The sequence below is a fragment of the Agelaius phoeniceus genome, chromosome 7 (assembly GCF_051311805.1).
Source record: "Agelaius phoeniceus isolate bAgePho1 chromosome 7, bAgePho1.hap1, whole genome shotgun sequence".
Taxonomy (NCBI): Eukaryota; Metazoa; Chordata; class Aves; order Passeriformes; family Icteridae; genus Agelaius; species Agelaius phoeniceus.
This window is the reverse complement of record NC_135271.1, coordinates 10,239,449-10,254,077: the sequence shown is the minus strand read 5'-3', so window position 1 is coordinate 10,254,077 and position 14,629 is coordinate 10,239,449. Positions and strand designations below refer to the sequence as shown.

At 56.6% G+C, this 14,629-nt stretch overlaps 1 long non-coding RNA gene across 1 annotated transcript; it reads right to left on the bottom strand.

The window, feature by feature from the left end:
• Nucleotides 1–11,032: 11,032 nt before the first annotated feature.
• Nucleotides 11,033–12,229, bottom strand: LOC143694444 (uncharacterized). Its single transcript, XR_013182926.1, has 3 exons — nucleotides 12,083–12,229; nucleotides 11,742–11,801; nucleotides 11,033–11,435 (listed from the first exon to the last, which is right to left on the bottom strand). It is a non-coding gene; the product is annotated as an uncharacterized LOC143694444 (long non-coding RNA).
• Between the last annotated feature and the right edge of the window lie 2,400 nt (nucleotides 12,230–14,629).

The following is a 14,629-nucleotide window of genomic DNA, read 5'->3' as shown; positions in this document are numbered from 1 at the left end:
CCTGCAGCCAGATTAGCACCATTAACACCTATTGACACCCATCCCATCCCCTAGGGACACTCCCATGGACAGGATGGAACAGGGATGAAAAAGTTAGGGAGCAGAGTCCCCCGAGAGTGCCAAGGTAGCCTGGGCAGAGGAGCAGGAAGAAGAGCCTGAACCTGACCCAGCAGTGGAGACTGAAGAGGTGGTGCCATTGAGCCACTGCAGGAGAGTGAATGGCAGAGCTGGGCCAAAGTGCTGATGGCTGCAGCCAGCTTGGTCCCATCCCATCCCATCCCATCCCATCCCTGGTTGTCAAAGTTTGTATTTGAAAGAGTTTGGACTTGAAGGTCCGAGGTTGGATTTGGTGGTGAACAGTTGGACTTATTGGTCAAAATTTGGATTTGATGGTCCAGGGTTGCATTTGGTGGCAACACTGGAATACCATGGAATAACAGCATTCTAGGGGTTGGGAGTTTAGAGTCATTTGCTTCCCCTCACAACTTCCCATCAACACTGGCAATCCATGGAATAACAGCATTCCAGGCATGGGGAATTTGGAATCCTCCTGTTCCCCTCACAAATTCCCATGGAATCATGTCATTCTGGGCGTTGGGAATTTATAAAAATGGCACCTTTGGTGCTCCAAAACGGACACATGTGTGATGGCATTGGATACTACAGGTGAGAAGGAAAACTGGGAATGGCTCCGGCAGCTCCACAATCTCCACCAAGCTCAGCATCCTGTCCGGAGAACTCTACAACTCAGGACTGCACCAAAAAACATGGAAAAATCAAGCCACTCAGGCACACATTGGAAACAAAGTGTAACTGTTCATACTTTGCTTGCTTTTTATATTTTTAAGAGAATCTCCCTTGTTTTTTACTTTTTTCCCTGCTTTCCCCTTTTTTTTCTTTCTCTCCACCCTTTTTTAAAATTTTCAACATCTTTTAATTTTCAACCCTAAAAATTCCCAGCAACTCAAGGGAAGAAACCAAACAACCCATGAAACCAAAGAAGTTTTTATCTCCAGGATAACACATAGCAAAATAAAGTTTTTTGAATTGTAAAATAAAACACTAAACTTTCATTTCCCAAAAAATCTACAAAGAAGAAATATTCAGAATCTTGAAACTTATTTATTACAGTTGTTATTACTACTTTATTGTTATTAATATTATCTTATTAATATTAAATTTCTCCTTTTTTGAAATCCTTTTCCTGTTTTTTTATTTTTTAATTTTTAATTCAGGAATGAAGATGGGCAAAACCAGCACAGCATGAACAGGAGGCAACTTCCAGTCCAGTCAAAAAGGAAAAGTAGGATTCTCTTTGAAAAAAATCCAGTAACATTTAAAAAAACCTCTAAAATGTTCCTGAATAAAATAAAAAAACTTGGGCCCTCCCAGGCCCTGGTAACCTGTTGTGTTGGAATTTCTCCTATTGCGCTTCCAGGTTATTCTTCACAAGTGGATTAATTTGGAATTTTATCCTTCTTTTTCCCCATTTTTCCTTCTAAAAAACTCTTTTTTTTCCAGTTCCTTTGTGCTTGTTTCCACCGAGTCCTCCTCATTTCCAGTGCTATATGGGATTTTCTGGATCTGGATTGTGTCCTGCTCTCTCCTTGGATCCCAGCCCCTTGAAATCCCCAAAAAATATCCCAAAAACCTCAGAAGACTGAATCACCACATCACCACTGTCATTAGAGTGTTCCTAGAGAAGTGGGCAGAAAATTTGGGATGAACATTCCCTATCCAGCAGACCCATGAATTCCTGAAACGTGGAGGTGGGAAAAGCTGCTAAAATCGGGATCTTGCCTTTCCAGGAGCGTTTTTGAACCTGGTTTTATTCACTATCTCGTTGATGTGCACAACAGGGGACCAAATATGACAGGGTCTTAGACACAACTTTGGTCCCTGACACACACAGGCTCCTTGTCCCACTGCTGGCCTTCAGTGTGCTCAGCAAGATGTGCAACTGCACGGTGCTGTGGAACTGCACCTTCAGCACAGGGACCTTTCCAGCCTGACCTGCCCCCGTTCCTCTGGGTCTGTGCACAAAACACGGCGTGGCAGAGAACGGCAGCAGGGGCCTGTGTGTCCCAGAGCCCCGGATTTGCTTCAGCTCCACAGAGATGCAGGCAAAGTGAAGAAGCCAAACTGTTTATTAATGAAAAGCGAAGCAAAGGGATGAGCTGGGAGGTAAGAAAAGGGAATGGGCAGGGTCTGAGGGCTGGAGGGAGGGAGCTGTCAACAGCCAGGGTGACGGCAGGAGCTACGGGAGCTTCTCAAAGGCTCAGCTGTGCCAGTCATCAGCTGTGCCTGGAGCTCCAGTGGCAGTGGGAGATGGTTTGCTCTTCAGTGTCTCCTGGTGCTGTTCTTGGGAAACTGGTTCACCGGATCCTGAAGAGGCACCTAATTCTTCAGCTCTTCTGGCAAATTGGCTGTGAATATCCAGGTTACAGTGGGATGGACTAGTGTCTTTCCTTGGGACTTAAATGGCTGGAACAGAGAGGAAGAGAGCCACAGTCAGCACCCACAACTGCAGGAATCCTAGGAGATGCTCCTGCCACTGTGTGTTGCTTTGTGCATCACGGACATGATGTTTTGGGAGAGGCTGCTGGCAGGTTCCTCCGTGTCTGATAGGAAACAAATCAAGGGTTGGTTTTGGGAACTGATAATCTGGAAAGCTGTACATGAAAGCCTCTGTGAAAAACACATGTTACAAACAAAATAAACTTGGGAACTTTCTCTTTTCCCTTCTGGCCGACAAAGAGGTAACACAGCTGACCCAGCCTAGGCCTGGCTGAGGTCAGTGAAGAAGTCAAGTCCCAGATGGGAGGGATGAGGAGATGCCTTTAGTTTTAGGCTGAAATCCTCTTGTAAACATAGGGAGAAGGACACTTTTTTCCCTATAAGACGTGAAGGTGTGATTCTAGGACAAGTTTGAACAGAGACGGAGAGAAGAGTGATGAAGATCCTGTGCCCCCAGGAACAGAAGAAGGTCTCCCTTGCTAGAGATGGAAGATGATTTTAGAGATAGATAAAGAGAACCTTTGCCTTTGAACAGCTGATCTTTAGAACAGTACCCCATAAGTTGACACGGCACAGAAACACAGCTGTGGGAAAAGCTGGTGGAAAATGGGAGCGATTTCAGAATTGCAGATTTCCCTGCAGTGTGGCTGCTGTTGATGGAAATTGAGAGCCACGAGAGAACTGCTTTCTTGTGGAAAATCTCCATAACATTAACAAGAGGGACTTTTCTCCTTAAGTGAGCAGAAGAGAGACTCTTCTAGAGGTAGTAAAGTGACTCAAAATTTTGGTTTTGTCCCTTGTACATTGTCAGTGAAGGAATGACAGTAGGGGGAGGAGAAATGTTCTGAAGGTTTTGTTCTGATTCTTACTACTCCTTCTTTTAGTTACTGTTAATAAATTTTTCTTCATACCCTTTTAAAGTTTGGAGCCTGCTTTGCCTTTCTCCTAATCCTATCTCACACAGAAAATTATGAACTACATTCTACTGGATGAACTGGTGATTAACCAGCACGGAACTTACCACACTAATTGGAACATTGGCCAGGAAATCATCAATTAGTGAACCAAAACCACTACACAGGGGTGTCCCACTCAGCTCTTGCATCGGCCAGAAGAGAGGGGGGGGGCAAACGGGATCAGCCGCAAGACGCTGGCCACGAAACCCCCGGACCAGTGTCCCTGAAATCGCTCGCTGTGCTCTGCCCAGGCCACCCCTCATGCACACAGGGAGCGAAGGCAATGCAGCTCTCCCGGGCAGGCCCCGCTGTCAGCCCGGTGTCCGCACTCACCCTGACTGTGGGCCCGGAGCTCTTCCCTCTTCCCCCTGCGGCACCGCCCGGCGCTGCCTGTGAACACAGAGCCTGTCACGGCCCCAGCGGCACAGCTCCCTGCCAGCGGCGCTGCCGGGGCAGCAGGCGGGGCTGGGGCCGAGCTGCGGCGGGCCGGGCCGGGGAGGGAGCCCGGGCCCGGGGCTCACCGATGATCCTGACGGCCGCCTCCCGTACGGACTCCTGTGGGCTATCCAGGAACCGCAGGGCCCACTGCGTGTGCTGGGCCGCTTGGCTCCTGTCCTCTGCCAGCTGCAGAGAGCGGCAGGAGGGAAGGGTTGGCGCGGGCTCAGCCCCTGGGCCGGGCGCTGCCTGCGCCCAGCCCCGGCCTCCCCTGGCCGCACAGGCCTGAGGCGCGGCCAGCAGCCGCTGGCCAAGGGCTCCCGAGGGCAGGGGGCAGAGGGCCGGCTGCTGCCCGGGGAGCCGCGGTGCCGGCCCGCAGCCCCGCCGGGCCGGGGCTCCATGGGCACCCGGCTGGGGCCCACGGGAGCCTGGAGAAGAGCCCCCGCGGCCTCTGGCTGCAGCAGCGGGCAGGGGCACAGCTGCCCGGCCCCGCGCACTGAGCGCCGCCCTCAGGGGCCTTTTCCAGGCTGAGGCTGGGGCTTGCAGGCCCTCCTTACCAGGCACTCATCAATTTTCAACGGCTGCTCCGTCTTCAGCACCCTCTGGAGATCCGTCTTCTCCAAGAACCCGGCCGCACAATGCAGTGTTTCCTGAGAGGCCTGGAGAGCAGCAGAGACCCAGAGATGGCCCCACAGCCCAGGGCACCGAAATCACATCCCTGTGCCAAGGCCTGGAGGAGGCTGCAGTCCATGAGGTGCCAGGGCAGGAGGCAGCCAAGCCCCCTGCCAGGGATCCAGCAGCATCCCAGAAAACCTCACCTTTGCCACGTGTTGGTTCTCCTCATGGCAGTGCAAGAAGAGGGGGAGCAGGCTCTGGTTCACAATTGTCTTCAAGGGCTTTTTTCCCTCATCCACTACCAACTCCATCATCTTGCGGAAGAGGTAAATGGAGAGCACCTGCACTTGGCTGTTGTCCTGGAGGAAAGGAGGAGGAAAATACTTAAGCATCAAATATCCTGTACTCCTGGGCAAACAGCTGAAAATCCCGAGAGCACAAAATTTCTGGTCAGCAGCAAGTGCCTATGGCTGGGGACACACAGCCTTACATTGTCAAAGAGTGGCAGGAGTGCCTCAGCCAGCTTTGGGGCAGAAGTGCTAGATATCAGGAGATGTTTTTTCTGGAGCATCTTCTTGAACAGAGAGAGGGACATGCTGACCACTCCTCCATCTGCATCACCCAGAAGCTTCAGAAGGCTTCGAGACACGCTGCATAGAGGTTTGGCCTGTGTGGGACATAAGGCAGTGCTGGGAAGCCATGGACGGCTGTACCGCCACCACCACCCTGGCACTGCAAGGCCACCGTGCTGCTGCAGGGCCCACAGGCCAAAGGCCTGAGCCAAAGCCCTGGGGCAGGTGAGGCAGGAGAGCTGGGAGCAGCTGCCTCAGCTCCTGAAGCCCTGCCAGCCCATGGAGCTGCTTTCCACAGCGCAGCTTCAGCCGCTGCCCTCTTCTCACCATCGAGGGATCCTTGCTGAGCACCACGAGGCCTCTGAGGGCCAGGCGACGCCTCTCCCTGGACTTGCTCTGCAGGCAACTTGACATGATCTTCACGACAGTGAGAGCACATTTCCTCAAGTCCAGGCACTGGAGGACCTGAAAGGCAAAGGGCAGTGACAGGGGAGCCGGCCAGCAGGAGCTCAGAAGCGCACAGGGCTGGGCCCAGGCAGCAGCACAGGGCACGGGCACCGTCAGCTGTGGCTGTGAGAGGGCAGAGAGCTGGGAGGCAGCTCAGCCAGGCAGCGCTGGACTTGAGGCTCACCTCCACAAGGAATGCCAGCAAGGGCAGATCCCACCTTGGCTTTTCACTGCTGAGCAGCAGGAGAAGGCGATATGCAACATGGGAACACAGGGGGGTCAAGGCATAACGCATCTCCCTGGCAGGGGGAAAAAAGGCAACAAGACTCTGAGGTGGGGGGGGCAAACATCTCCCAGGACTGACTCACAGAGGTCTGGTCTTTCCCCAGCATCCCTGGAGGGCATGTGGGTGCTCTGGGAAGTGGCCTCTTCTGGGCACCCTCCTCTGCCAGCCTTTTCCAGTCTCCTTGGCCGTCCCTCAGTGACAAGGCTCTATGGCCCATGACCACAGGGACTGAGTGGGGCACAGGGCACAAATGCCAGGGGCAGTGGGGAGCAGGGGGTCTCACCTGGCCAGCAGACCCAAGGCATAGTGCTGGGTGTGAGCACACAGCAGCGTGTCCCAGCCACACTTGCGCTCCATAGACATCACCTCATTGTCACAGCGCAGTAGGTAGAGCAGAGCCTTCATGGCCTGCACTGCAAACCTGTGTGCAGAGCAAAGCCCAGGTCACACTGGGAGCACTGGCACTGGCCACAAGGGCATGGGAAGGCCAGGAGGACTGGGACCTGTTGTAATTGCTGGGAAGGCAGTGCTCCTCCTGGCATGCTCTCCAGAAGGTATCGACTTCCTCTGGTGGCATCTGCTGTGTGGCGATGACAACATGGAAGAGCAGAGCCACAAACAGAGGGTAGAAAGAATGAATCGTTGCCTCATGGTACTGAGGCACCTGGACCATCACCCAGAGTGCCAGAGTTGCCTGCAAAAGAAGCAGCCCAAGACAGCGCTCACTGCCGAGGTGTCCATGGGGCAGGGCCCAAGGGCAGATGCAGGAGGAGCAGTGGGCCTGGTGCCCCCTGAGCCTGCCCCTAGCCCAGAGTTCAGCCCAGCGCCTGAGGCATGGAGAGGATGGAGAGCTGCTGGGGAGGGGACTGAGGGGCAAGCAGAGGCCAATTCCAGAAACTCACAGCCAGGGCAGAAACATTTGTGTCATCCCCATCAGAGGTGCATGCGCTGTGCAGTGGCCAATCCTCCATTACCCGGACCAGTGTTGGCAGCACTTTCTCCATTGTTACTCATGACGAGCCAATGGTTCTCCATATCATTGCAGCAGCTCTGTGGGATCAGAGCTCTGTGTCAGGGGCATCTCAGTCCCAGTACCATGCCTTGTGCAGCTGTGGGGCCCAGGTGACAGAGCCCCGGTGCCCTGAGGGGCAGGGAGGGAGCATTGGCAGCAGGCTCAGGAAACAGAGGGGCCCCAGGGTCCTGGACCTCTCTGCCTGTCTGGCAGAGCCCATAGCACAGGCTGTGCAGGGCCATGGGCCCCAAAGGCTGGTGAGCCCTGAGCTGTGCAGGCACGTGGGCCCCGTACCTGTCACACGTTGGGGCACAGCACAGGAGAGTCAGCACCACGTCCGCAGGGTGTTCTTCAGCCAGCCTCACTATGTCAATTTGCAGCCTGGCATCCAGTGCCATGGGACACCAGCCTCTGGTGAATGCTCCTTACAATGGCTGGCACCTGGAGGAGGCATGGGGGAGATTTTGAGTGCTGTCCAAGGCAGCAACTTGCCCAGCTTCCCCCAAGAAGTGTTTCCCTTCCCCCCACACTGTGCTGGACTCAAAGGCTGAGGGGGCCCAGTGACCATGGCTTGAGGGGACACACAATCCTGGCAGGCCTCCAGGCCTGGCCCCAGGCTGCTTACCTGCTGCTGAGAAGGAACAGCAGTGTCCTCAAAAAAATCCATAGTGGGAGCATGAATCACAATGGGAGTGGGCATGGTGCCAGTATTTGAGATGTCCTCAGTCTCTTCATTGTCAGTGTTTGTGATGGCCACATCCTCAGTCACTTCCTTTTCCATATTTGCCCTGTCCTTGTCCATTGCAGCCTCAGAATCTTGTGAGCGCTCAGCTGAATCTGGGCTGACATCAGGCTCTGCCTGGAGCTCGGTCAGCCCTGAGTCAGGCTGGGCTGTGCCCTCAGCTGCTGAGGTGCCGGTCTTCCTACGTCGAATGCGCAGGAATTTCCGGAACCTCTGCAGCAGAACAAAGGACAGGGAAGGCAGGGACGTTGCATGGCGTGCTCCAAGCGTGGTGCTCGGCTGAGCAGGGACAGCAGGCCCAGCCCAGCTGGGGGTGGCTGCAGGTACCTTCAGGGTTTGGCGGAAGCGGCCAGGGCCGGGTTCCTGCTCTCGTGTCTTGTCCAGGGCTGCATCTGGCAAAGAGCGAGCGCAGCCAGAGCTGAGGGGCTGCGGGAGACGCCGCAGAACACAGCCCAGCCCTGAGCTCCCCAGGCAGGGAGAGCCCTGGGATGGCCCAGGGGATGGAGCACGGCCACTGCGGGGTGTCTGCCCAGCCCCTGTTCCATCCTGTCCGTGGGCATGGGCATGTCCCCAGGGATGGGATGGGATGGGATAGGATGGGGCCAAGCTGGCTGTAGCCATCAGCCCTGTGGCCCAGCTCTGCTACTCACCATCCTTCAGTGTCTGGATCTGCTCCAGATCTTCAGGCTGTTGTGCTTGGGCAGCTCCAGGGTCATTCTTTTTTTTCCCCCTGAACACTTTGAACAAGCTGCGGAATCTGCCTGCCATGCTAGAGCCTGGCCTCGAGGGCACCTTAAAGAGAGATGGCTCAGGATATCGCCAAGGCAACAACTGCGGTTGTGCCTTGAAGGCACCTGCGACAGGGAAGCTTCAAAAAGGCTGCAGGACAGCAAATCCTGCACTCTGGTCTTGAGGACTCCTGCCAAAATCACAGGAGACTCCTCGTTAATGATTCAGGTGACCAAATCCCACGGTCTGGACTTGATGGCACTGGCCGCAGGAATGGGAGATGCCTCGGAAAAGCTCCGAGTCACCAAGTCCGACAGTCTGGCCACAAGGTCACCTGTAGGAACAAGGCTGCGGAAAAGCTCCGGGTGGGACAGGAACGAGCGCGCTGTGCGGGGGCTCCTCACGGCACTGCTCTGTCCCGTTGTGCCCCGTTGCCTGTTCCCAGCTCCCGGGCAAGCTTCTATTTCCCACGTGTCACAAAGGGGCCTTGGACACCGGGTTCCATTCCATGGCACGGTGACCGTGCTGCAGCGTGCCACTCAGGGCCCTTGCACACACTGCCGCCTGCCCTGGGGCCGCCCCCAGCCCAGCCAAAGTGGCCCAGGCTGGAAGGAATGCCTGGCCCCAGGTGTCTAAGGCAGCCCCACAGGATCTTTAGGAAGGGCTCGAAACATCAGCAAATACTGCCCTGCACTGCGGGCTCAGGCAGCAGAAGTATCCTCACTTCAGGAAAGCTTTAATTCCCATTGCTCAGCTCAAGTAGTTCCAAAATTTGCAAACTTCTCAAATTAACAGCAATGCCCGGAGAATGGCATTGGTTTTGAAGTTTGTTCCCATCTCAAAGCAGCTACACATATGCCTTAACATCATCCACTGGAAGTCCCTTTACAAAACATAACACTACAGAGAGGCCAAAAGGAAGGCCATTCTTTGGTTTGCAAATGGTTTTCCATGAAGGGATTATAATCTCCTAATTCTCTTAAGGAATAAAAGCTCTCAAGGAATGAAGACCACTCAGTGTTACAACAGTAACCCAACTAAATGAGGAGATGGCAAAAGGGCCGATCCTCCCCCAGTACAGATCCCTAAGTGGCCAATAAAGTACAGCTCTCCCCTCTTGTTCCCTGCAGGAGAAACAGGACCAGTAAAAGAAATAGTCACAGATATTCTTTCTGCCGTCCAACACCAAAGCTGTGCCAAAGCACAGATGCTGCCTTCAAACTGACTCAAATTCCAGCCCAGACCTCTCACCTTCCAGACAACTCCATCCCCAACGCGCCCCCCAACATCCACCCCCCCAAACACCCCCACAGAAGCCCGCAACACCCCGCCAGGACCCCCAGCTGTGCCCGTCCCTCCGCAGAGCTTTCCCAGCCTCCAGCAGAGCCCCTGGTTCCCTGCACGTGCCGTGGGATGGCACTCAGGAGGATCTGCTCCAAGGCCTTCCCTGGCAGCAAAGCCAGGCTGCCAGGCCTGTGGTTCCTGGATCATCCTTGCCAGCGAGCCTTCCTGTGCACGGCTGCTCCATTGGCACATCTGCGCTCAGCTCGCACTTCTCCACTCAGCCAGGGCTGCTGGGAAAGGATCCAGAGCAGCCTGGCAAGCTCTTTCCCCAGGTCCCTCTTCACTCCTGGGGGAGGTAGAACATCCCACAGGAAAGCAACTGGTGCCACAAGGAGTGGGCGGCATCAGGCAGCTCTGGGGAGGCCCCTCAGCACTGCTGTATCCTGAGGGAACGCTGCTGGCATCCCCTGTGTGGATCTGCAAAAGCTTCAAATCAGCTGCCTCAGCTTCCAGGGCCTCTCTTGGCCAGCATCCTGACGTGGGTGCAGGGCTGCTGCCAGGCACTGCTGGGACCCAGCGGGACAGGACCGGCTGTCTCGTGTCCATGGAGCATCCCTGACACAGCCAGGGCCATCCCGAAAGCAGACAAACACTCCCGGCTCAGCAGAGAGGAGCAAGGAGCACTGGGCTGCGCTCAGGGTACCTCAGCATGGTGCTCCAGTGGGAAGGGCAGGCAGGCCTCCCATATTCCGGGCATCCCCTGCACCAAAAGGACGGGCATTTTGTCCTTTTCATCCCTCCACCCCAGAACCAGGCCTGACATCTCCTCCTCTGGAGTGGAGTTTTTCTAGTTACAAGGTCATCTCACGCTTGGCCAGTGCGTGAGATGAGGCTGCAATGACCTGTGATACCACCTCCATGCCAACCACAGCTCCATTGTATATTGTTCCTCTTTCACAGGTTCACTTCCCATCGATTGACCAATCGATTGTTTCCCTGAAGGGTCAAATTCCCACCAGTTAAACCATAAGGTTTCCTTCATTCTCTGCTCTTCATTCTCCTGTTGATGAGCACAACAGGGGACCAAATATGGCAGGGCCTTAGACATGACTTTGGTCCCTGACACACACAGGCTTCTTGTCCCACTGCTGGCCTTCAGTGTGCTCAGCGAGATGTGCAACTGCACGGTGCTGTGGAACTGCACCTTCAGCACAGGGACCTTTCCAGCCTGACCTGCCCCCGTTCTTCTGGGTCCGTGCACAAAACACAGCGTGGCAGAGAATGGCAGCAGGGGCCTGTGTGTCCCAGGGCCCGGGATTTGCTTCAGCTCCACAGAGATGCAGGCAAAGTGAAGAAGCCAAACTGTTTATTAATGAAAGGCAAAAAAAGGGATGATATGGGAGGGGAAAAGGGAATGAGCAGGCAGGGTCTGAGGGCTTGAGAAATGGAGCTATCAAAAGGAAGAGTGGAAGGAAAACATAGGAATAGGCATGGTCTGAGGGCTGGTGAGATGACGCTGTCAAAAGGGAGAGAGGGTGGAGGGGCAAAAGTGGATGGACAGTGTCTGAGGGCTGGAGGGAGGGAGCTATCTACAGGCAGGGAGAGGGCTGAAGCCACGCGAGCTTCCCACAGGCTCAGCCGTACCAATCCTCAACTATGTCTAGAGCTCCAGGGGCAATGGGAGATGCTGTCCTCTTCAGTGTCTCCTGGTGCTGTTCTTGGGACACTGGCTCACTGGATCCAGAAAAGGACCCTATTTCTTCAGGTCTTAGGCCTACATTAGCATGACTTTCAATGTTAGAGCAGGATGGGCTGGCATTGTTCTTTGGGGATTCTAGGCCTGGAAGAGAGAGAAAGAGAGCCATGGTCAGAGCCTGGATCTGCAGTGACCTGAGGAAAGCATCCAGCCAGGGCCACCCCACCCAACTCTTGCCATGGCCGAGAGAGCAAGAGAGAGGTGTTGCCAACAGGATCAGCAGCAAGCTGCGGGCCAGGAATTCCGCCCGTGTCCCTGAAATCTCTGTGTGCTCTTCCTACGCCACCTCTTGTCAACACATGGAAGGAAGCCCACTGCAGCCGGGACAGGGTTTGCAGCTCCCTGCTCAGGCATTGCAGCTCGCCTGCCCAGGCCGCTGCCCTCACTCACCCTGATTGTGATCCTGGAGCTCTTGCTGCTGCTCCCTCATCCTGGGAAACCCGGCCATCTCTGAGAACAAAGAATTCATCTTGGCCCTAGCGGCACAGCTCCCTGCCGGCGGCGCTGCCGGCGCTGTGCCGCACGGGCTGCTGGCCCGGCAGGGCTCAGCCCGGGCCCTTGCCGCACGCTGCCGCCCCAGGGCACGGCTGCCAGAGGGCGGCAGCAGCAATGCCCAGGCCGGGCGGGGCTCCACGGTGCCGGGCCCGGCTGGCGCTGCCGGGGCAGCAGGCAGGGCTGGGGCCGAGCTGCGGCGGGCCGGGCCGGGGAGGGAGCCCGGGCTCGTGGCTCACCGAGGAACCTGATGGCCGCCTCTCGCAGGAGCTCCTGTGGGCTCCGCAGGTAGCGCAGGGCTCGGCGCAGGTGCTCGGCTGCTCTGCTCCTGTGCTCTGCCAGCTGCAGAGAGCGGCAGGAGGGAAGGGTTGGCGTGGGCTCAGCCCCTGGGCCGGGCGCTGCCTGCGCCCAGCCCCGGCCTCCCCTGGCCGCACAGGCCTGAGGTGCGGCCAGCAGCCGCTGGCCAAGGGCTCCCGAGGGCAGGGGGCAGAGGGCCGGCTGCTGCCCGGGGAGCCGCGGTGCCGGCCCGCAGCCCCGCCGGGCTGGGGTTCCATGGGCACCCGGCTGGGGCCCACGGGAGCCTGGAGCAGAGCATGCGCGGCCTCTGGCTGCAGCAGCAGGCACGGGCACAGCTGCCCGGCCCCGCACACTGAGCGCCGCCCTCAGGGGCCTTCTCCGGGCTGAGCCTGGGCCTTCCAGGCCCTCCTTACCAGGCACTCATCGACCCTCAAGGGTGGCTGCTTCTTCAACAGCTGTACAAGCTTCCTCCTCTTCAGGAACTCAGCCACACGAATCAGCGATTCCCGAGAGGCCTGCAGAACAGCAGAGACCCAGAGATGGCCCCACAGCCCAGGGCACCGGACCCACATCCCTGTGCCAAGGCCTGGAGGAGGCATCAGCCCGTGAGGCACCAGGGCAGGAGGCAGCCAAGCCCCCTGCCAGAGATCCACCAGCATCACAGGAAACCTCACCTTTGCCACGTCCCAGTTCTTATCATGACAGTAAATTAAAAGTTCATACAGGCTCTTGCTCACAATTGTCCTCAGGGGCTTTTTTCCCTCATCCACTACCAATTCTATCACCTTGCTGAAGAGTTGAATGGACAGCACCTGCACATGGCTGTTGTCCTAGAGGAAACAAAAGACCTACATCAATTGCTCCAGTCCCAGCTGGGCAAAGGCCTGAAAATCCAGAGGGCACAAAGTTTCTGGGAAACACCTGATGCCTGTGGCTCAGGATGCAGAAGCTTACGTGGTCAAAGAGCAGCAGTAGTGCCTCAGCCAGCTTTGGGGCAGTGGTGCTGGATACCAGGATGCCTTTGTGCTGGAGCACATTCGTGAACACAGAGAGGGTCATGCTGACCACCTCTCCTTCTGCATCACCCAGAAGCTTCAGAAGGCTTGGAGACAGACAGCACATTCTCCTGGCCTGTGTGGAACACAAGGCTGTGCTGGGAAGCCAGGGACGGCTGCACCGCCAACACCAGCCTGGCACTGCAAGGCCACCCTGCTGCTGCAAGGCCCACAGGCCAAAGGCCTGAGCCAAAGCCCTGGGGCAGGTGAGGCAGGAGAGCTGGGAGCAGCTGCCTCAGCTCCTGAAACCGTGCCAGCCCAAGGGGCTGCTTTCCCCAGTGCAGCTTCAGCCACGGCCCCCTTCTCACCATCAAGAGATCCTTGCTGACCACCACGAGGCCTCTGAGTGCCAGGCGATGCCTCTCCCTGCACTTGCTGTGCAGGAACCTCAACAAGACCTTCAGGACACTGCCACCACATTTCCTCAAGTCCAGGCACTCGAGGACCTGCAAGGCACAGGGCAGTGACAGGGAGCCGGCCAGCAGGAGCCCGGAGCCGCACAGAGCTGGGCCCAGGCAGCAGCACAGGGCATGGGCACCGTCCTGGCAGCTGTGGCTGTGAGAGGGCAGAGAGCTGGGAGGCAGCGCTGGCCTTCAGGCTCACCTCCACAAAGAATGCCAGGAAGGGCAGATCCCGGTATGGGTCCTGACTGCTGAGCTGCCTGAGCAAGTGGAGTGCGATGCAAGAGCACAAAGGGACCATGTTACGGCGCATCTCCCTGGCAGGGGGAAAAAGGCACCAAGACCCTGAGGTGGGGAAGCAAACCTTTCCCAGGACTGACTCAGAGAGGTCTGGTTTTTCCCCAGCATCCCTGGAGGGCATGTGGGTGCTCTGGCAGGCGGCCACTTCTGGACACCCTCCTCTGCCAGCCTTTTCCAGTCTCCTTGGCTCTCCCTCAGTGACAAGGCTCTATGGCCCATGACCACAGGGACTGAGTGGAGCACAGGGCACAAATGCCGGGGGCAAGGGGGAGCAGGGGGTCTCACCTGGCCAGCAGACCCACAGCATAGTGCTGGGTGTGAGCACACAGCAGCGTGTCCCAGCCACACTTGCGCTCCATAGCCACCACCTCTTTGTCACAGCGCAGCCGGCAGAGCAGAGCCTTCATGGCCTGCACTGCAAACCTGTGTGCAGAGCAAAGCCCAGGTCACACTGGGAGCACTGGCACTGGCCACAAGGGCATGGGAAGGCCAGGAGGACTGGGACCTGTTGTAATTGCTGGGAAGGCGGTGTTCCTCCTGGCATGCTCTCCAGAAATGACCAGCTTCCACTGGTGGCATCTGCTGTGTGGCGATGACAACATGGAAGAGCAGTGCCACAAACAGGCGGGAGGAATAAAGGATCATGGCCTCGTGGCACTCGGGCACCTGGACAATCACCCAGAGTGCCAGAGTTGCCTGCAAAAGAAGCAGCCCAAGACAGCGCTCAGTGCCG